At 49.7% G+C, this 22,490-nt stretch overlaps 1 long non-coding RNA gene across 1 annotated transcript; it reads left to right on the top strand.

Annotated features, from left to right (window-relative positions):
• Positions 1 to 1,562: 1,562 nt before the first annotated feature.
• LOC114699103 lies at positions 1,563 to 19,983 on the top strand. The gene is made up of 4 exons (XR_005089868.1): positions 1,563 to 1,824; positions 16,313 to 16,386; positions 17,722 to 17,813; positions 19,871 to 19,983. It is a non-coding gene; the product is annotated as an uncharacterized LOC114699103 (long non-coding RNA).
• Positions 19,984 to 22,490: the final 2,507 nt, after the last annotated feature.

The following is a 22,490-nucleotide window of genomic DNA, read 5'->3' as shown; positions in this document are numbered from 1 at the left end:
ACATATCAGCCATGGGTTCCCCTATTTTCCCCCTCCCACCCACTCCCCTTACCCCCAGCCTACTCCCCATTCCCACCTCCTCCAGGGCAAATCCTCCCCCGAGGACTGCGATCAACCTGGTAGACTCAGTCCAGGCAGGTCCAGTCCCTTCCTCCCAGACTGAGCCAAGTGTCCCTGCATAAGCTCCAGGTTTCAAACAGCCAACTCATGCAATGAGCACAGGACTTGGTCCCACTGCCTAGTTGCCTCCCAAACTGATCAAGCCAATCAACTGTCACACCTATTCAGAGGGCCTGATCCAGCTGGGGGCCCCTCAGCCTTCGGTTCATAGTTCATGGGTTTCCATTTGTTTGGCTATTTTTTTTCAATAATGGAGTAAATCCAAAATTTATTATAAGCCACAGTCATCCTAGGGACCTCCATGCTATATATATAGCCTCCATGGTTCTATGGGTTGTGGTCTGATTGTTCTTTATTTTATATCTAGAATCCACTTATGAGTGAGTACATACCATGACTATCTTTCTGGGTTTGGGTTACCTCACTCAGGATGATTTTTTTCTAGTTCCATCCATTTGCCTGCAAATTTCATGCTTTCATTGTTTTTCTCTGAGTAGTACTCCATTGTGTATATGTACCACATTTTTTTCATCCATTCTTCCATTGACGGGCATCTAGGTTGTTTCCAGGTTCTGGCTATTACAAATAGTTCAGCCTCCATTTTTATAGAACCCAGGACCATCGGTGGTTGGTGGTCCCTGCAGTGGGCTGGTCCTTCCCACATTAATCAGTAATTAAGAAAATGCTCTCCAGGCTCGGCGACAGCTGGATCTTATGGAGGCGTTTCTCAGTTAAGGCTCCCTCCTCTCAGAGGACTCTTGTGTCCAGCTGACCTAAAACCAGCGAGTGCAAGTGCATAGAGCTGGCGTTTCAGGAGGCTGTGAGTCACCCAGTGTGGGTGCCGGGGCTTGAACTCTGGTTCTCTGAAAGAGTAGGGTCTGCTCCTGACTGCTGAGCCCTCTCCAGCCCCTTAAAGACTGGCTTACGTGTTTGAGGGGTTTGCCTGCATGTGTGCATATACACTGCGTGGATATGGTGCCCGGAGACGCCGGAAGAAGGTTTGGATTCCCTGAAACTAGATGGTTGTGAGCCACGATGTGGGTGCTAGGAACTGAACCCCAGTCCCCTAGAAGCACCGCCAGTGCTCTTAACTACTGAGCCGTCTCTCCAGCCCATGTGTTACATGTGTTCTTATTGGACCCTTCAACCAGAAGCTCTGTGCCCTGAGGAAAACCTCTTTCCTCCTCTTTTTATTTTCTGCTGCTGTCTGGTGCATGAAACCCACTAAGTATTTTTCAAAGACGGAATGGGTACCGTGTGGCTGATCTGCTCCTTGCTCCCAGACCCTCCCCTCGGGGACTCCAGGCCTTTTGCGGAGGCACCACTGTGGCAGGGAGCCCAGAGGGATTAGGGAATTGGGAGGCCTGCTGGTGGCATCTGCCTCTCCCCATCTTGCTCTGTGGCCTCATACCCCCAGAGACCTGGGGGAAGAGGCAGCTGAGTGCTCTCCTGCCCCCGCCCCACTTCCTCAGGAACAAGTGTCACAAGCCGCCCAGCAGCTGAGGAAGACATGCTTTGGCACAGAGCGGAGCCTGCCAGTCTGCGATCCCAGAGCTGCAAGCACTTGTCTATGTCTCTACCTGTGCAGAAGCCCATCTGCCAAGGCCGCCCACAGAAGCCCCACTCCGGGCGCTGTGGAGAACAAGCTCAAAGGTGATGAAACATTACCCAGGGTGGAGGCCGTAATGGCATCCACTCGAGGAGGTAAGGGCCAAGGGATGATTTCGGATTGGAGATTTCTCCCTTGCTGGATGTAATATGCTGAGGTTTTTAGTAAAACTAGCCTGCCTTTGGCTTGGGATGCGTGAAGACGGCTGGGGAAGCAGTCTGAGGGGGTGTGGGAGAGAACAGCCCAGGCCTGAGCCAAGGAACCCTGCTTGGCAGCAGAGGTGAGGTGTGCTCATTTCCCAGCAGGCCGAGGCCTGGGCTGCTCTCCTCATTAGCAGGGCTTCTGCCTCATTTGGTGTGCATGCGGACTCTGTGCACTTGGGAAATCAATTCCTGAGTTCAGATGCCCCACTCCAGCTGGTGCCTGCCTGGCCCAAGGGGCAGATGGAGTAATGCCTTGCTCTGATTTCAAGAAAGGATTGGAGAGAGGATTTAGCACAAGAAAGCCACAGTGTCTGTCCCAGAGCGGCCACAGAGTTACCCTCCAGTGGGAGCCAATAGAAATGGTGACCTCACAATTCATTCATTTATTCTGCAAATGTTTACTGAGCTACTCATGTGACAGGGGGCTGAGGCCTGTGGTGGGCCCTTGGAGTTCAGATCCAGCGTCCAGCTCCTGTCCTCAGATGGCTTCCTGTCCAGGGGGAGACCCGTCTCTGATCCCGTGTGGTCAGCGCTGTGTTCGACAGAGCGTGTGCAGAGCATTGAGGGACAGCTAAGTCAGACCACAGGCAGGAACGAGCTGAGAGCAGACGGCTACGTGCAGGAGAGAAAGCCTGCAGTCTTAGTGCTGACAGCATGCCCGGCACCTGCCTCTAGATGGGGACCAGAGCCCAGTCTGGGCCACATCATCCCCACTCATGCCAAGAGCAAAGGAGGCACCCTCAAGGCCATATTAGCTACACTGTTTTAGACCCTATATTGGGTGCTTGGACATCTAGGGTCCTGATGCTTGCAGGGCCTGCCTACAGAGCTAGTAGATGCCTGCAGAAGACAGACCACATATTTGTTCAGGGACATGGTTGAGCCCTCACACTCTATCACCCCCACCCAAGGTTTGGTACCAGGAAACTGTCAATGGCCCCTATGTGCAGAGCTCAGTGACGTGAACCAACCCCACCAACTCGGCACCTGCTTACTCTGCATTGACCGTTCCTTCCCACAGAGACCACAATGAAAGCTTTCTATGTCTTCACCTTCCTCTGCCTCCTGAGCAACCCAGCACTTCCCTGCCTGGCCCCACGTGGTGTTCTGTGACCCCCCCCCCCGGGGGGGGGGCCTCGCGCGGTCTGTGAGTAACAATAGCTTCCCAACATTCTTAGTGCCAATGGCAGCTGCCTCCTGATCCATTAGCCCTACCGCAGCTGATGAATAATACAACCCACACTTAAAGACAGTCAGAGGGAGGAGCTGGGTCGAAGACCCACGAGAGGGAGTATTGCACGTTTCCCCGAGCTTAGTGGGGCTGAGCACGCAGTGTGGGGCTGGAGAAGATGGGCAGAGGTTGGTGGGGCCTTGGCAAAGGCGGCCTTGTGTCTTGGGTTGCCTCTTTTAGGCGCAAGCCGATTTGGGGCTTGTCACAGCCATGGGAAGGTCAGAGGTAGGCTCTTTGTCGACGTTGTATTGCAACCAGGAGAGAGTCCGACGGGGGTGGGACAGCGGGGTAGCATGGAGCGGCAGATGATGTCACTGCAACCAGGAGAGAGTCGGCCGGGGGTGGGACAGTGGGGAGGCATGGAGCGGCAGATGACGTCACTGCAACCAGGAGAGAGTCGGCTGGGGGTGGGACAGCGGGGTAGCATGGAGGGGCAGATATCACTGAAACCAGGAGAGAGTCCGCCGGGGTGGGACAGCGGGGTAGCATGGAGCAGCAGACGTGAGAGGCCCCTGAGGGACAGTGTTCAGTTTGGTGACAGGTTTGGCGAGATAGAGTGACAACGAGGAAGAAGTGTGGGCAAATGTCTTATCCCACCAACTTGCGCTGCCGTGATGGAAAACCTAGGGCTGGACGATGCAGGGAGAATGGAAATGTATTTCTCATGGTTTAGGAGGCTGGGAAATCCGCCATTAAGGGGCTGCACCTGCTGAGGGTTTTCACTCGGCCTCGTACTGTTGTGGAAAGTGAGGCTACAAGAGCGAGGGAGAGGTCACGCTTGCGGCCTCAGCCCCTTTTATAGCCAGCACCAGGCTGTGGATGACGGGAGCCTTTATGGCCTAAACACCTTGATTCAGATCCGCCGCCCAGCAACACAGCACTGGGGTGAAGCTTCAACATATAAACTTTGGGAACCAATTCAAAGTACAGCAGGACCAGGGAGGTGGCTCAGTTGGTAAATGACTCGCTGTGCGAGCAAGAGGACCTGGGTTTTGATCCCCAGCATCCACATAAAAATCTGGGCATCCATCTGTAACCCCAGCATGGATGGCAGCTCCTGGGTCTCACTGGCCAGCCAGTCTAGGCAATGGTGAAGTCCAGGTTCAGTGAAAGACCCTGTCTCAAACAACAACAACAACAACAATAACAAGAACAATGGGGGGTTGGGGCTGGAGAGATGGTGCAGCAGTTAAAAGCACCCACTGCCTCTGAATTCAATGCCCTGCACCCAGTTGTAACATGGCAACTCACAATTGTTTGTAACTCCCATCCCAGAGGATCCAGCACCCTCTTCTGGCCTTTTCAAGGCACCAGGCATACCCAACACACACATAGACAAAAAACATAAAATTATAAATAAGTAAACAGGAAGCAATGGGGGAAGACGTCCGACTTGAACTTCTGACATTTCTGACATGCGCGCGCGCGCGCGCACACACACACACACAGAGAGGCAAGTGTACAAGCACCTATACATGCACACATGCCCATATGCACACACACACACACACACACACACACAGAGGCAAGTGTACAAGCACCTATACATGCAAAACCACATGCCCCATATGCACACACACACACACACACACACACACAGACAACACTATACATCAAAACCACATCCCACATGCACACACACACACACACACACATACACATAGAGACACACGCACACAAGCACACAAATAGTTAGCAGTGCCTGTCGTTGGGATAGTTTTTTCTGCGTTGTGACCTCGGAACACCCAGCTGGCAGAACTATTGGCCCATCTCGTTTTAATTCTGAGCTCAGGAAGACAGATCAAAGTAAGGGATCAGAGTTTCGACATCTGAGACTGTTTTCCGAATGATAGCCTTGGATCTATAGATCTTTCACTACTGGTTATGGCTAAGCACGTCTCACCAAACCAATGAAAGACCTAACTGTAGACGACTGTGCAGAAACAGACCCCTGGTATCTATGGAAATGCTTCTCCTTCAGAACCTTGAGGATGCTCTTTGTCCACATCCCTTCAAAACCTACCTCACCCAGGGGAGATACCCATCCACGGGGGCTGAGTGGCAGAAACACACAATTCCTTCTGTGCTGTTGTGCAGCCGGGTGCCCACAGGTGGCAAAAACCAGCTGCACACCTCAAAATACTGATGAATGTTTGAGGAGATGAATATATACAACCCCGCTTTAACACCGTGCATCAGAACAGCACGGTACCTCCTCACAGAGACGTGTATGTTTAGGTTTTTATGTATTAGTCTAAGAAATGGCCACCACCCATGTCAGAGGACCCTAGGAAGTGTGTAGATGTGAAATGAGTTCTGATTTGACATCTGAGATGCATCGGGCAGACTTCCAATGCCCTGGGACCACAAACACTCCCTTCAGATGGACCAAAAGATGGATGGCAGTGTTCAGTGGCGCTTGTGGAAAGGCTGTGGGGATTGTCGGCACTGGCTGCTAGGGTAGATTTAGGGTGGGGCCTGAGAGTGGGTCTGTAGGCTTGTCAGTGGAGGGCTGTCCCAAACAGACCTGAGAGGTGTGTGAGTGTGTGTGAAAGTGTGAGTGTGTGTGCTGGAGGGAGAAGACAATGAAACTTGACGTCTTGGTTATGGTTTCTATCTATTGCTGTGAAGAGATACCATGATCACAGTAGCTCTTATAAAGGAAACACATTTAGTTGGGCTGGCTCACATTTTCAGAGGTTTAGTCCATAATCACGACAGGACACGGTGGCCCGCAGGCAGACATGGTGCTGGGGCCGAGAGTCCAACATCTTGATAGGCACAGGAAGTGGTCTGAGACACTGGGTGGTGTCTTGAGCATACATGAGCCCTCAAAGCCCACCCCCACAGTGACACACTTCCTCCAACAAGGCCATACCTCCTAACAGTGCCCCTCCCTTTGGGGGCCATCTTCTTTCAAACCACCACACTGGAGAGGCGATGAATAATCTTCATGCCATTTCTTGATTAATGATTGATGTGGGAAGGGCCAGCCCAGTGTGTAGTGCCCTTTCCTGGGTGGGTGCTCCTGGGGTACATAAGAAAGGAGGAGGCTGTGGCCAGTGAGCATGTTCCTCCGTGGCTTCTGCTTCAGTTCTGAACTCTAAGTTCCTACCTTGAGTTCCTGCGCTGACTTCCTTCGGTGATGGACTGGAAGTGTAAGCTGAAACGAACCTTTTCCTCCACAAGTAGATTTTGGTCATGGTGTTTGATCACAGTGATAGATACCCTAATTGAGACAGTGTACATCTGTAGGAATGAAATTTTATTCTGTAGTCAAAGGTACCTCCGTGGAAGTGCCTGCTAGCTATGAGGTGCTCCAGAGAGCTCAGAGACAATGGTTTGAGCCCCCCTTGCCACTGGCTTCCTGTTTTGAAGATACTAAATGCCCATGAGGGACCTTCAGGTGCTTCTGAGGATGAATGGGATCTGTGGAGAATTTGGGCCTTAGCTGTGAGGCTGAACCGTTGCTTAGATGGTGTTCAGGACCAAGGTCTCAGGCCAGAGCTCTGTATTTTCTGTGATTATGGGGGTGTTAGTTGCAGGTTTTTGTTGTTGGTTTTAATCAGCGTGTCAAATACTTAAGCAAACGAAGAAGGATTCCTTTTGGTTCCATTTCAGAGTTTAGTCCAGCACGGCAGGGCATGTGTGGTGGAGAGCAGAGCACCGTGGGAAGGGAGGGCTTCTCCTTTTTCCTCTTGCATGCCACGCAGGCTCACAGCTGATGGGGATGGCGTCACCTGCATTCAGGGTGCCTCTTTCCCCCTAGTTAGCCCCCTCTGGAAATACCCTTGCAGACACACTCGCCCAGAGGTCAGCCTCTCTAGCCTCCTAGATGATTCTCCATCCTACTTACATATAATCGAGATCAGCCAGAACAGGCGGTCCTTTCAGCCTGTCTCTTTCCTGGACAGAGTCCCAAGAGCTGAGCCGAGAGCTGAATTCTGGCTGTAAGAAAGAAGTCTTTATCGTCCATTTTCAGTAGGAAGATGCGCTTAGAGCCGACTGAAGAGAGGCAGGTGGGAGGTGCCAGGGTCGCTCTTCCCGTTGCTTCAGAACAGTAGGAGTTGTTACGGGACTGAACCCACGGAGGACATCAGAGCCCTTGGAGCTAGATTTACAGGTGGTTGTGAGCCACCAGCTGAGTCCTGGGAACTGAATTCGAGTCCTCTGGAAGAGCAGTAAGTGCTCTTAACCACTGAATCATCTCCCCAGCCCTACAGGTTTGTTATCTAAAATGTGAAAACTCCTTTGGGGGAGTTGAGGAGGGATTGAACGCAGACACATGAGACAAGCGGAGGAAAATGGGGAGACTGTGTTTCAAAAATCTTTGTAATTGGGGCTCAGTGGGCAGGGGGCCTTGTGCTGTAAGTGTGAAGAGCTAAGTTCAAATCTCCGGCTGCCGTGTACTTGCTCGCATGGCTGCCTGTGCCTGTAACCCCAGCAATCATGACCAGAGACATTCAGATGCCAGGTGCTCGCTGGCTAGTCAGCCTAGCTGAAATGTCAAGCTCAGGGCAAGGTAAAGTGGATAGTGACAAAAGAGGATACCTGATACCCTGCTCCAGCTGAGAGTACATATGTATACACTCGCATGCAATGCACATGCACCACACATATACCCACAACCACATAAAACAACACAAAGAGTTTTGTAATATTTCATCCTCCAGCAGAGACCTGAAGTGGTCTATCTGAAAAAGCTTCATGTTTAGTACAATCAGCGTTTGGGTCGAATCGTCTCCTCTTGTCTTCATTGAGAACCCGTGGGGTTCTAATAGCCAAGGCAGTGGGCGCCCCACATCTGGGCTCTTGGGCAAGAGTCACATGCTTGAGGCATGTCCCCCTTCACCACACAGTCTCTTTCTGAGATCAGTGCACTTACCACCCACACTGGGATCTTCCCCTAAAACACAGATGAGGTGGTGCTGGCTGAGGTTTTCGGGCCACACACCAGGATGAGCCCACCTGCCTGCCGCGGCCTCAGACACTGTTTGCTTGCCACGTCTTCCTTACAGGATGCACTCCTTAGTTTTGTGGCTTGTCTTGAGAATCAATCTGTAGAACAGGGATAAGATGTGACAATTAGAGTGTGCACACACTGCGTCCCTTGGGCCCAGCCACGGGACACATACTTTGCACACTCAGATATCAAGGCTAACAAAGACATAAATGCATCACAGGATCCTACTTCACATTGTGGAGGGCGCCTGAAATAACACAACAACAGCAAGAGGAAAATGTGACTTAATAGGCATTGTGTGTGAACCTCTCAGGACGCAGCAGTGTCTGCTCACGGTTAAACAGGAGCTCCCAGTGGAGGTGGGAATATGTTGAAATCCTTGTACTGAGTACAATCCTTGGAGCAGGAGACCTAAGAGGGAAGGGGGTCTGGCTTTGGTGGTCAGAGATACTGCAGACAGGTGAATTCAGAACTGCCAGGTTAGCAGAGACCCCACGTCCAGGGAACCTTGAGCTGTCAGTATGCAGAATTTCAGTTTATGTTTTTGTAGACACACAATGGGCAGGGAGATGGGGAGCAACATCACTGTGCCTTTGGGGTGTCTCTGGCTGCAAAGAGAGTCACTCACATTTTACCCTCTTAGCTTTCTTAGCTCTGTTTAAGTCTCAAAAGCACCATACATATATCAAACTGTTGTTTGTTTCTAACTTAGCACGTCTTTCCTGATGAGAGGGAAGCAGGAAAAGCCGAGTACCAAGAGTTTTATTCCTACGAGGGATCTAAGATAAAAGGCTAAAGTGACAGCTGACTTAATTGCATCAGATTCTTGGGCGATCTGTGTCCTTCTACACTGGAGCCATATCACTCCTTAAGGTCTTCCTGCGATTTGGCTCAGAGAGGGTAGTCATTCTCGGAGAATAATTGGTCTTATCCTGCCACCTACTGGCCAATTTGCAGTTACATGATGTTGGAGTTGGTGTCAGAATGTACACATTCATTGTCTTAAAAACAAAACAAGGCCAGGCGGTGGTGGCGCACACCTTAATCCAGCACTGGAGGCAGAGGCAGGCGGATCTTGTGAGTCGAGGAGCTGGGACAATATTCCAGAAAGCGCAAAGCTAACAGAGAAACCTGTTCAAAAACAAAAAAAAAAAAAAAAACAAGCAAAAAAAACCCCAAAACACCTTTAGTTCCCACTCTCCCATCCGACCACCCTTCCTGGACCTCGAGGGCTTGAGGGCGAGGCATCGTCACTGGCCTTCCCTGGCAGCCTGACCCAGGAAGCATCTCTCACGGCCTTGTGGTACACCATGAGCTCCTGTTGACTTCTCTGCTCATTCCGGGCCACTATCCAGCAGTGGTCCTCCATCTGGTGGCCACCGCTCTCAAAGAGAGCGAAGTGCTGCAGTGGCTTCAGATCTAAACATAGACACTTCATTTTGACCCTCGAGCCAACTTGGTTTTTCACCGAGGATTAAGCTTATTCAGGGAAGGCATTTCCAAGTAGGCTTCCCAGAATCTACCGCCACTGCCAACATTCTTGAGCCTCACTCATATAAAAAAGATGCCCCCAGCAGGGACTTCGAGGATGATGGAGAGGTCGTATCCGTGTGCCTGGAGCATGGGCAAGATTAAGTGTTAATTTGAATAGAAAAAAAAAAAACAAAACAGGAGAGAGGACCATACAGACACCCCGTTTGTGTGGTTGGGGGAGGGGAGCAAACAGAAAGATCAGGCAGGCTTCTGGCAGTCTCAGCTCTTGGCCAGGACGAAGCAGAAGGATTGAGTTTTGGGTCAGACTTGGCTACGTAGCAAGACCTTGTGTCAAAGAAAAACAAACAAACAAACAAGCCACCCATCAATGTAAATACTATACATAGCGAACACACAAAAATTCAGACGTCACGATGAAAAGCCAAGACATAAGGGAGTATGGGCTGTGAATCCATTTATTTTTAAAAATTAAAACCAGATACCACAAATTTGTGGTCTGGAAGTTCAGACAACACTTCTGGTGGGGTGAAAGGTCAGGGGCCTGAGTTTGGAAGGGGTGTGGGGCATCAGGGGACAGGAAATGCTTTTGTCAACAATCATCTGGCTGCTGCATATGTGGACAGGGACACATGTGTAACCTTCTGCTAGCATGTGTGTGCACCTTCCCCTCCAGATGACACCGAAATCTTTTTAAAGAAATAAAAACAATCTCTTTAGTCACTGAATGATATCACCAACTGGGCATCTGCTGGAAGCCTGGGACAAACCCCAGGGACTCAACCAGCCATTGGGCCTGGGCCAGTGAGAGCAGCTATCTACACGTCTCATTTTAGCCCTCTAATTTAAAAATGAATTGCAGGGCTGGAGAGATGGCTCAGTGGTTGAGAGCCCTGGTCCTCTTCCAGAGAACCCAGCTTCAATTCCCAGCACTCACATGGCAGTGCACAACTGTCTGTAACTCCAGTTGATTCCAGGGGATCAACACCCTCAACACAGACAAATATGCACATAAAAACTAATCACGTTTGTTTTTTTTTCTCATAGCCATTGCTCTTTAAAACAGCAGCAATCAGGGCTGGAGAGAGGGCTCAGCGTTTGAGAGCACTGGCTGCTCTTGCAGAGGGTTTGGTTTCTGGCTCCCATATCTGAAACTCCAGCTCCAGGGGATCTGATGCCCTCTTCTGGATTCTTTGGGCACTACATGCATGTGGTGAACATACATGCATGTAGGCAAACACTTATTCACATAAAATTAAAAAAAAAAAGAAATCATTTAAAAAATGGCAACAATCTCTACCTCAGCTGGCATGTGGCCCCTTTCCTGGTTGTGTGTGTGTGTGTGTGTGTCTGCCTCAATGGCCATCAGGTTCTTTGAAAGGTTCTCACTGGCCCTTGACTCTCGCTCAGTAGGAGTGGGTCTGGTCAGACCCTGTGGTATTCTAAATGACCGACGCATTAGCTTTGGATGGGACGTAGAGGGAACTGAGCTCTGGGAGAGCTGGCTCCAGGAATGTTCAGTTCTCAGACATCCACTTTCCAGGAAGTGGAAGGCCTTGCGTCTGCTCCAGGGCTGTGCTGGCTTGAGTGCCACTCAGGCTAAGTTGGGTAAGGAGGATGCTGATTACAAAGCCATTTGTAACCCGTGGTCGGGTAATATAACCACTGCTTCATCAGCGTGCTGGCCACAGTCCTCTGCCAGGGCAGGAGTTATGGGTTTTTTATTGGTGCTGCAGGGGTGACATTCAAGCGGCCTTAGCGCTTAGTCATTCTGGTTATCAGTGAACTGTAATGTTTCAAACTGCCGGGGGACGGTCAGAGATAAACTTGGGCCAGCTGCAGACTGAGTGGCGCCTGTGCCTGGCTTCACGTGTGCTGTGGAGTCTCTTCTCTGTACGTCTCTTTCCTTCTTTCTCTCCCGTCAACTCCTCGTGCCTCTGAACAAGCTGTAGGATGATGCATCCTTTTCTTTTTTGACCTGGAAATACGTATGTGAGATACAGCTGTTTTTCTTTTTCTTTTTACTTCTCTGTAGTTGAGGAGATATTGCTGCTCTCCGTCTTTTGACCTAGGTCAAATGTATTTGGGGACAGAATTGGCAGAAATCTAAAAAGGGCAGCCAGTCCAGGGCTGGAAGGGGGCACACACCCCTCAAGAACAGAACAGGAAAGGCATTTGTAGTCACATCTATTTCCTAGATACATCGTAAGGGCTCTTGGGGCAGAAGTTCGAGTCTGACCTCAGGGTGAAAGGTGAGAATCACGTCCAAACACAATGAGCCTTGAAAACCTTTCAGGGTCCCATGAGGCACACTGAAGCGGTTCTGGGGCAAGAGCTCTGTAGAACTCTTCTCTGTAGACGTCCTCTTGACCTCTGTGGAAGGGCTTCTGGATGCTTCCAGGAGAAGACCACAGTGTGGTGGGCGTGGATGCTGCACACCTTTAACCATAGCACTTGGGAGGCAGTGGCAAGAGGATCTCTTTGAGTTTGAGGGCAGCCTGGTCTATACAGTGAGTTCCGGGCCAGCCAGGGCTACACAGTGAGACTTCCAAAGTCTTCCCATTGGCCTGCAGAGGTCTCTTATTTTATCTAACAGTCACCCTCTCTCACTGTAGTGAGTGCATTTGGTTGTAAGAGTGAGAAAAATTCTGTTCTGTAGTTAAAAGCACACGTGGAGGGGTCTGCAAAGGAGACTGACGACTCGAAGGAGGTCTTTGAGCACAGGCTACTGACAAGGTCTTCGGAAACTTTACCTCATTGATGTCATCACCAGGGCTTGTGGGAACTCTGCAGACAGCATCCTTTTCTCTTTGTCTTTTCTCAAAGACTACCTGTAAAAACCTCTGTTGTACCTCACCAATGCCAGGCAGAATCTGAGTAGCCACCGTGGCATGCAGAGGTCCAGCAAGCCTGGATGTTGCTATGGGGCTGGCTGGTGGGTCCCATCCATCCACGCTTCCCTCACCCCAGCAGCATCAGACCACTTCCTGGTAGCATTTTTCTCTTTTGGGATCTGCCGGAAGACTAGATTCCACAGCCGTCTCCCATGCACCGTGCAAGATCTCAGTGCCGGGAAACTTTGGGGTTCTGCCATTTTATTTAAGATGGTAGAGAGAAGCAGCTTTGACCCCAAGGCACCCCAGATGTGATTAGGATTATTTCATTCTTTCAAAGACAGCCGGGTACTGGGGAGATGGCTCAGGTAGTGTTTGCTGCACAAGTATGAGGAACTGAGTTTGAGCCCAGGAACCCAAGGAAAGGGCAGGCGTGGGGTTGAGTTCCTGTAATCCCAGAGATGGGTGGGCCAGAGTCAGGATCCCGAGGGCTGGATCACCAGCTGAGTGGGTGAGCTCCATGTTCAATAGGAAACCCCACCTCAGAAACAGGCACATTGAAGGAGAAAGGACACTAAACATTTCCCCTTGGCCTCCACACACATACATGCACACCACACACACACACACACACACACACACACACACACACACACACACACAGAGCTGTGGAACAGGCCGCCACAAGATGCCACTGGTTGAGCTGAAAGACTTGAGGGAATGCTGTTTGTGAACACAAACAGACAGACTGTGGAAAACCCACCCTGTACATTGCCAGAGCGAGGCTGCTCGTTGCCCTGCCGGCCATGCCTGTGACATGCCTGTGACATGACATCTGCTGGCTCCAAACATCCCCTTGCCACACCCTCAGTTTTCTAGAAGCACTGGTAAAGCATTCATTGGGATAGATGGTCGTGCTGCCGTTTATTTTCTTATTTCTTTCCTTTTTTTTTTTTTTTTTTGAGCAGGGTCTCTCTACGTAGTCCTGGCTGTACTAGTACTGATCTGTAGACCAGGCTGGCCTTGAACTCATGGAGATCCTCCTGCCTCTGCCTCTCAAATGCTGACATTAAAGGCGTGTGCCCATGCTTTCCACTCTCTGGCTTTGAAAGGAGAGAAGCACACCAAACCAGGCCACTCTTCTTCCAGACTTTTCTCTCGCTCAGTTTCATTCCCGTCTTTGGGTTTCAGAACCCAAAGTCTTTTTTCCCCCTTTGAATGCATCTATCTATCTATCTATCTATCTATCTATCTATCTATCTATCTATCATCTATCTGTTGAGACTGGCTCTCTCACTGTGTAGCCCTGGCTGTCCTGGATCCTGTTCTGTAGACCAGGCTGGCCTCAAACTTACAGAGACCCACCTGCCTCTGCCTCCCAAGTGCTGTATTAAGGACATGCGCCACTGCATCCGCTTGGCAGGATAAAATTTAAACAAGTTGAATGCGGACAAGATCTTCTCAGAAAATAAAGTATCTCATAAATTGCCAACACTGCGGCCACCAAGTTGGCCATTTTTGTCACTGGAATGCCTTCCCGGAAAGGACTCTGTTTGACTGCACACGCTGGGACTTCTTAGAGAGAACAATCAAAACCGTGGTAGATCCCAGCCGGTCAGCATCTGCAAACTCTCTGAAGAGGAGGAGGAATGAACGACTGAGTTCAGTCTTCCATTTTCCTTATGGGCCTTAGAGCCGAAGCCCAGCCCCATGGAGGCAGTAGACACCCACACACCGTTTTAATTCAGAAAATTCAAGCACGTACAATCATTGCGTTCAAATCTGGTGCTGTGCCTGCAAAAGTGTTTCTTCTGGTCCTGTACACATGAGTCTTGGGCTTTTTCTTAGACCACCAGGAAGCCTCTAAACTCGGAAATCACCTCGGGGGTGGGGGCAGTGATGACTGCTGACTGCCCTGGCTGTTTTCTCCACCCCCAAGTAAAACCCAAGGACAAAACGATGAGGGAGGTTCTTCAGGCAGTACTGAAGGAGGAAACACTGTTTCAAATGAAACAGAAGCTAAGGTAAAAGTAAAAGTTGCCTGTTGTCTCCCCCGACCGGTAGATAACCGGGCTCATATCCCCAGCGCTTACCCTCCTCCAGGCCCTGTGTACACACTTTTACGTTTTGATGGCCAGCAAAGAACTGGAGAGAGAAGACAGCCCACTCCATTCAGAAAGGCAATTAGATGACTATGGCTGGGCTACAAATTTTAATGCTTGTGAGCGTCACCTGTGGAGCTCGTAAAAAACACATTCCCAGCCCTGACTCAGGAATTCTGCATTCCACAGATGCTGAGAGGAGTCTGTTGCATGCAGCTCAGAAGTGCACACCTCAAGCCCCAGGCTGGCTCCCAGCATCCTTCCTGGGCTCAAGGATGCCCGCTCCCCAGGCAGGCCGTTCTGTTGCCCGAGACCCCATGGGGGCCTTCACTGAGACGGGAGGAGGGAAGGGTGTTCTTCGGAACTGCACAAAGCAGGCAAACCCTCCGAGGTCGTGGCTTTTCCAGGAAGCTACAGGGAATGGTGGGTGTGGGTGCTGGCACTGCCTCTGCCTGGCTACCTGGCCTTGACCCAGCCACCTCCCCCAGTGCCAGGTCCCTCAGGTGTGTCAGGCACAGCATGGCAGCCCTGTCCCATAGAGTCACAGCTGGGATGGTGACAGAATGGGCCTTCCCCGCCATGTCTTGGCTTGGGTCGTGGAAGTTCTTGTGTTGAATAGTGTTACTGGGGATGCTGGAACTGGGTGCCCGATGACTGTCGCATGTGCCAATTCCTGAAGAACACACCCAATTGTGAAGTGTAGCCAGGGGCAGATCTCTCGCGCCCGGGGCGATATTAGACAAAATGGGCTGTTTGAAACAACCATTGCAGTTTGAGTTTCTTTGATTTGGACCACTTGGCAGCATAAGTGTTTCAAATCCTGGAGTTTGTGGGGTGGGGGAGGGTGGCGAAAGCTTTTGATTGCATCCGGGTGGTGGTGGGCCACGCCTTTAATCCCAGCACTCGGGAGGCAGAGCCAGGCAGATCTCTGTGAGTTCAAGGCCAGCCTGGTCTACAGAGCAAGATCCAGGACAGGCACCAAAACTACACAGAGAAGCCCTGTCTCAAAAAAACAAACAAACAAACAAACAAACAGGCTTTTGATTCCAACACTAAGGAGGCAGAGGCAGGAGAATCTCTGTGACTTCAAGATCATCCTGGTCTACATAGTGCTTTCCAGGCCATCTAGAGCTATAGAGTGAGGCCCAGTCTTAAAAAAGGGGGGAGCGTGGGGGTGGGGGGTGGCTCAGTGGTGAGGAGTGCTTATTTTTGCAGAAGACCCAAAGCTCAATTCCCAGCATCCACATGGTGGTTCACAGCCATCTGTAATTTCAGTTCCAGAGGATCCAATGCCCTCTTCTGACCTCTGAGGGCACCAAGTATGCCTGTGGTGTACACACACACACACACACACACACACACACACACAAAATACTCATATATATAAAAGAAAATGAATGAATCTAGCTTAAGAAAAAAACCACCCTAGCATGGGTCAATGCGGAGAAACTCATACAATTTGCAAGGCTCTGACACCCCTCTACAGTTTCTGCAGGGTTCAGGTCTTGCTTGGGGTCTTCAAAGCAGGGAGCAGAAGGGGAGCTTCCCTAACGTGAGGGACTTTAGAGCAGTAGTTGCCAGAGACGCTGCAGTCCCCATCTGGAAGCAGCAGACCTGTTCTAGAGTGTACGGGCTGCCAGGGAGGCTCTGGGGGACATCAGACAGGGCCCTGAGTTCAAAACCAGCACACCACAGAATGCTTCTCCGTATGTTCTAGGTGCTTCATACGTGTCCAAATGTGTCCTCTCCTTAACTCTAGATCTCAACAAAACACCGCCAGTGACCACGGCCCTCACTCCATCTGCTACCTGAACACCCCACCACCAAGCAAAGGTAAGAGATTTGGCATTTGGGTACAAGCACTCTGCTGGACAGAGTCTGGTACATTTCCAGGTCTCTTTTGGTTCTCAGGTTGGGACCAGTAAAACTCCCTGTCCTGTCCCCTAGCTACCATACCAGTTCTTGGCCCAACTGATTGCAAATTTCTCATCAGTTCCTACTGGGGTCTGTGCGGGGCTTAGGCCAAGTTATAAAGACCAAGAGGGTGGATGTTGGCAATCACACCCCAGCTTTTCCTCTGTCCCGATGAATCAGAGCTAGCTCGAGGCAGCAGTCAGTGGTGACCAGAGCCCAGGCTTTGGGGCCTTGGCCAGTTTGCAACTGTGTGATCCAAATCTTCTTCTATAAAAGACACACGCTAACCCTGCCTAGCTGCTTGTGTGAGCTGAATCCACACTTTTCTCTAAAGAGCCAAGAAGTGGTCTCTGAGCCTTTTAAGAAGGAACTTCCTCTATCCACTCCACATATCACACCATTGGTGACAGATCCCCCCCAGTGGAGGAGCTGGCCACTTCTTTAAACAAATGTCATATATTAACTGCAGTATCTTGGGGTCTTACATAGATTCACATAGCACACCCCTGCAAGTTAGGGGATACTGTTGCCGATGGGGAAGCAGAGACTGCCCGGGATACTTATCCAGCTCTGTTCCTGTGTCTGCACCCTCTTTTGTTTCTCATCCTTCTCAGGGCAGCTATGAGGTCGATGCTAATGGACTGCTACACCCCCACCCCCACCCCCATCCCGGCTCTTTTCTGTCCTCCTGGGCCTTGCTCCCCTGGGCCACCCTGACCTCTTGACACCTCTTAACCTGCCTGACACAGGCTGCCCCACACTTGCCTAAAGCTACTGCTGAGTATTTGGAGACCCAAGCCAATAAAAAGAAGGAGGAGGAGGAGGAGGAGGAGAGAGGAGGAAGGAGGAGGAGGAGGAGAAGAAGAAGAAGAAGAAGAAGGAAGAGAACCTGGGATTGCAAATGAAGCCAGGAAAGACAGTCTTACTGTGTAAGAACTTGAGAAAGGACAGAACTCAGGAAGGGGGAGGCTAGCTTCGAACAGCTGCTCCAACCAGCACGAAATGTGCCTTCTTGCTGTGCCCACAGAACCGTGATCTCAGCAGACACAACTTCTCACACTGGGATGGCCTGGGATGTTACCCCCAGGCTGATCTGGTTGAACAGAACATGCAACCGAAGTCAGTGTCTGCACACGGTCCTGACACATGCACTCTGGCCCCGGCCACAGGGGAGTGTTTGATTGGCTCAGAAGGAGAGTACCTGGTTCATTTCCTGGATTTGGGCCTGATCTTGTCTGGCTTCTGTGATTCTAGTCCAGCACAAAGAGACTCCTCGGGATGTTTTACATGAATGTTAAGAATTCCAGCCCATGTGCCCCACCAGATGAGATTCACTGATTATCGGGGTGAGTATAATTAGCAAATATATATTGAGCATCTCCCATGGTCAGTGCCGGAAGTGGGTGTGGGATCCAGACAGTTCCTGTGAGTATCTATTTTCTGTGGTTGTTGCTTCTATCAGAAATGGTCTACAGACAGGCTACGTGTCTTTCTTCAGGGAATGGTAGGATCGACTACCTTTCCCCGGAGCCGTCCTCTGTTAATCTTAAAGGCTAGTTATGGTGATATTTTATTTGTATTAAAATGTTATTTGTATGTTAATAAATAAAGTTGCCCGGGGGTCAGAGCTATTAGCAAGCCATAGGAAAGCAGGGCAGTGGTGGCGTACATTTGTAATCCCAGCACTTGGTAGGCAGAGCTAGGTAAGTCTCTGTGTGTTCAGGGATACAGCCAGTATTGGATACACACGCCTTTAATCTCAATACCAACCATAGAAAACCTGGAGGTCTATACAGACAGGCCGTGACGAGGCGGTCATGTTGGGTTTACAACCAATGAGAAGGCAGAACAGAAACTCTATATAAAGACTTTAACCCAGGAAGTAGCTCTGGTTTGGAGAGGTAGGACCACCGCAGGAGGAAGGGTAAGGTTTTAGCTCTTAGCTCTGACCTCTTGGCTTTCTTCTTTGCATTGGTTCTGTGTTTCTTATTTAATAAGACGGTTGGTTACATCTACAGCTAGTCCTGGTCAACAGTCCCCTACTTCCAGGTCTCCAGCAGCTCCTCATAGCCTCCATACAGAGTTCCAAGGCCCTGGGCAGACATCCATAGTCTCCATACTCACCTGACTTCAGGCTCAGTGCTCTCTGTGTGGATGCGCTTTCTTCAATCTGAACACTGCCCGTGTGTCAGTACCCAGCCCAAAGCCATCCACCCCCAAGAGTTCTCCCCGGTAACTAGAATTGAACACCTCAGCTCAGATCTCAGAGTGGTTCACACCTCTCCATAGCCTCATAGTCCTCATCCAGACTCATGTGACAGCATCCCAAGTCACATCTCTTGCTCCTGGATGCAGGAATGGCTGTTTCTTCCTTGACAACTCTCCACAAGTGTCTTGCACGAATGGCATTCCTTTTTGATGGAGGATGCATTGGGGCCCAGTCACTCAGCGGATGAGTGAGTTAGACCTAGAGCCCCAATCTGGGTACCCAGGCCTTTATCACCCTTTAATCCCATGTGCACATTTCCCTCGGTCCACGCTACTGATGTGGGTTCAGAGCCTGGCAGGCCAGTTCAAGGGTGGGACAAGTCTTTGTGTGCTCCTCGACCCTCATGTTGGGAACTGCGTGAGTTCATGGTCTCAGAGAAAGGGTGTGCCAGTGGCCCCTAACCAGTTTGGGTTGGTGCTCTGCAGCAGTGAGGCCTGGGACAAGGAAGAGCTAGATGGGGACTCTGCTCCTTGTTCCAAATTTCTACCTCCCTAGCTCCCATTTCAGCAGGTGGCGTAATGGGTAGTGTTTTGGATTTGAGTGCCATGTGTGTATGCAAAAGACTTTCAAGTATTTTTAGTTCTCATGAGACCAAATTTTCACAGAATCCTAGAAACAATAGATCAGCACCCCTTCAATATAACCAGGCAGGTATCAGTGTGTGCACAGCTTTCTCTAACCCGGATCTCCCGGTCGCTACAGCAGGTGCCTTGTTCCATTCTGTCTGCCTCTAGCCTTCTATTTCCAACAAACTGGTAATTAGACCTAGGAGTCTGAATGGATTGGATTCTTCTTCTTGTCAAGACGCACCCGTGAACCTCCACTGGCCGCCACACACTGCACTGTGTGTGTTGTATGCATGTACTGAAATGTCACAGTGTACCTCATAGTTATGTGTAATTCTATATATAGATTAATATACACACATTATATATAATAACTGCATAGTAGATTACTATTGTCCTGTACATCTGTGACTTAATCAATAGCCAATTATTAGAAATAGAAATGCCTTACTCTAGGTGGTGTTTTATTAAATAATATTTTATAATTTATGCTTTGAAAATTCCATACATTAATACTATGTGTTTTGATTGTATCTCTCTACCACTATGCCCTCCACCTGCCACTTAGGTCTCCCCACCCATCCTAACTTCATGACATCATTTCCTGTTGTGCTGTGGATATCGCTCTATATAAATAAAACACTGATGGCCAGTGACCAGACAGGAAATATAGGCGGGACAAGGAGAGAGGAGAATTGGGGAAACAGGAAGAAGGAAGGAGAGACACTGCAGCCACTGCCAGACAAGCAGCATGTAAAGACGCTGGTAAGCCACAAGCGACGTGGCAAGGTATAGATTTATAGAAATGGGTTAATTTAAGATAAAAGAGCAGTTAGCAAGAAGCCTGCCACGGCCATACAGTTTATAAGTAATATAAGCGTCTGAGTGATTATTTTATACGTGGATTGTGGGACTGCGGGGCTTGGTGGAACCTGGAGAGAAGCCCTCCAGCAACACTGTTGTTATTATTTTGTTGTTGAACCAACCCCCCACCCCTGCCCAAGTCTCCCTCCTTCAACAACCATTAAACAATACTCCTCCACTGAGGATGAGGCCTCAGGGCCCCTCCCCAACCATGCTGGAATTTTGCCTGGCTTGATTTTGTGTAGACTTTGTGTGGGTGACCACGGCTGCTGTACATCGACATGTGTGATGGCCGTGGCATGTCCAGAAGTCACTTCACAGTTCTCCTCTCTATCTCCAGCTTTTGTTCCTTTACTCCCTCTTCTGGGATGTTCCCTGAGCCTTGGGTGCCAGGAGATGGATATAAATGACCTATCCAAAGCTGAGTACTCTTGGACATTTATACTCAGCACTTTGGTCAGATCTAAGCCTCCCTACTGTTACCCCTTGTAAAAAGAAATTTCCCAGACCAAAGTTGATAGCAACACACATCTATGAGCATTAACGAAAAGATTTAGAATGCAGTTTGACAGTTTGGCCATTTAGCAAGACAAAAAGCAGTAGGTTCCCTGCTAGGGCCTATGATCTTCGCAGTCCTAGGCTTTACAGTACCGGGCATGAAATCCCTCCGAGGGAGCAGGCCTCATATCCAATCAGAAATTGTTTGGTTACCCCTATAGCAGCCATACCACTACTGAATCAGTGGGCACATCTCGCCAGGTAATTGTGTGTAGGATGCAGGGTCCAGTGTTGGATGAGACCATTAACGTCTTTTCTCTTCCAGTAGCCTCTGGCACTGTGTAAGACAGCATTCGGGTGGAGGATGTCCTGTTCAGTTGTGGCTGATTTCTGTATGTCCTGCATCCAAAATGAATGGAGTCTTCAGCAACAGAGTCTTCCTATCTCCTTATGGTGGGCAAGTAAGAGCAATGGCAACGGTCTGTGTTGTTTTTGGTGTTTCTGTGGCCTCCCTGATGAATAATTTGTAAGGAGGTATCCTCTACTGGACACAGAGATGTTCAGCTAACAACCCTATCTTCTAGGAACAGCATTGCTCATTCATGAAGGGCACGACTGCTGCATGTTCCTCCCAACAAGGTCTGCCTGGGGGAGACCTGTCGGTCCATGCCCAGTGTAAGCAAATAGCTAATGTTCCATCCTGAGTGTTGACAGCCACATCCATGGCCTCCACTTTATGACTTTACTTATACATGCAGGTTCAGGGGGTCCCCATTGGTCATCATCTTTAAGAGAGGCTTCACTTTGTAATTGTTCTATTTTATATATTTTTATTTGTGTGTGTGTGTGTGTGTGTGTGTGTGTGTGTGTGTGTGTGTACATAAGTACAGTACCATGGAGAACAGAAGAGGCCATCCCCTGGATCTGAGTTACAAGTGTTTGTAAGCTGCCTGATTTGGGTTCTGGAAGAGCCAGAAGCACTCTTAGTTGCTGAAATATTTCTTTAGTCCTTTGTCCTGCTTTGTTTTTGAGGCAGGATCTTGCTATATAGCCAAGGCAGTCTCAAACTCAGGATCCTCCTTCCTCAGCCTTCTGAGTGCTATATGAGCTTTTAATTATTATTATTTCTCATTTTTTAACCCTCTACCTTGGCCTTGCTGCCCAAATGGAAGAATTCCTTTTTACTGTGTGCAGGGCACCGTAAGTCGCAAAGCAGGGGCACACGAGGCTGAATGTAAACTGAGGTACAAGTTCTTCTTGATGTTATTTAAGACTTTCAAAGGAACTTCCAAATTAAGACATCCTAGTGGGAAATGAACATCCTAAAGGGGAAAAAAAATCCCAGCACTTGGGAGGCTAAGGCAGGTGGATTGCCAGTTTGATGTCAGCTTGGGCTACATGCCATGACCCTGTCTTTTAAAAATGGATTAATTGCCAGGTGGTGGTGGCACACACCTTTAATCCCAACACTCCGGAGGCAGAGCCAGGCGGATCTCTGTGAGTTCGAGGCCAGCCTGGTCTACAGAGTGAGATCCAGGACAGGCTCCAAAACTACACAGAGAAACCCTGTCTCGAAAAACCAAACAAACAAAAAAGAGGATTAATTAAGCAAGAGAAGGGGCAGGAGGAGGGAAGGAGAAGAAAGAGGAAGAGGAGAAAGATGAGGAGGAAGAGGAAGAGGAGGAGGAAGATGGAGGAGGAAGAGGTGGAGGAATCAGCAGCATCCAAGAGCTGAAAAGTCCCCTGAAAAAGTTCGTTCCTACTTTCACTGGAACAGAAAGGCCCTCTGTGCCTTAGGATGAACCAGGCAATAAAGATAAGCACTT

Source organism: Peromyscus leucopus, chromosome 23 (genome assembly GCF_004664715.2).
Source record: "Peromyscus leucopus breed LL Stock chromosome 23, UCI_PerLeu_2.1, whole genome shotgun sequence".
In the NCBI taxonomy this organism is placed as follows: Eukaryota; Metazoa; Chordata; class Mammalia; order Rodentia; family Cricetidae; genus Peromyscus; species Peromyscus leucopus.
This window is presented reverse-complemented; position numbering and strand designations above follow the sequence as displayed.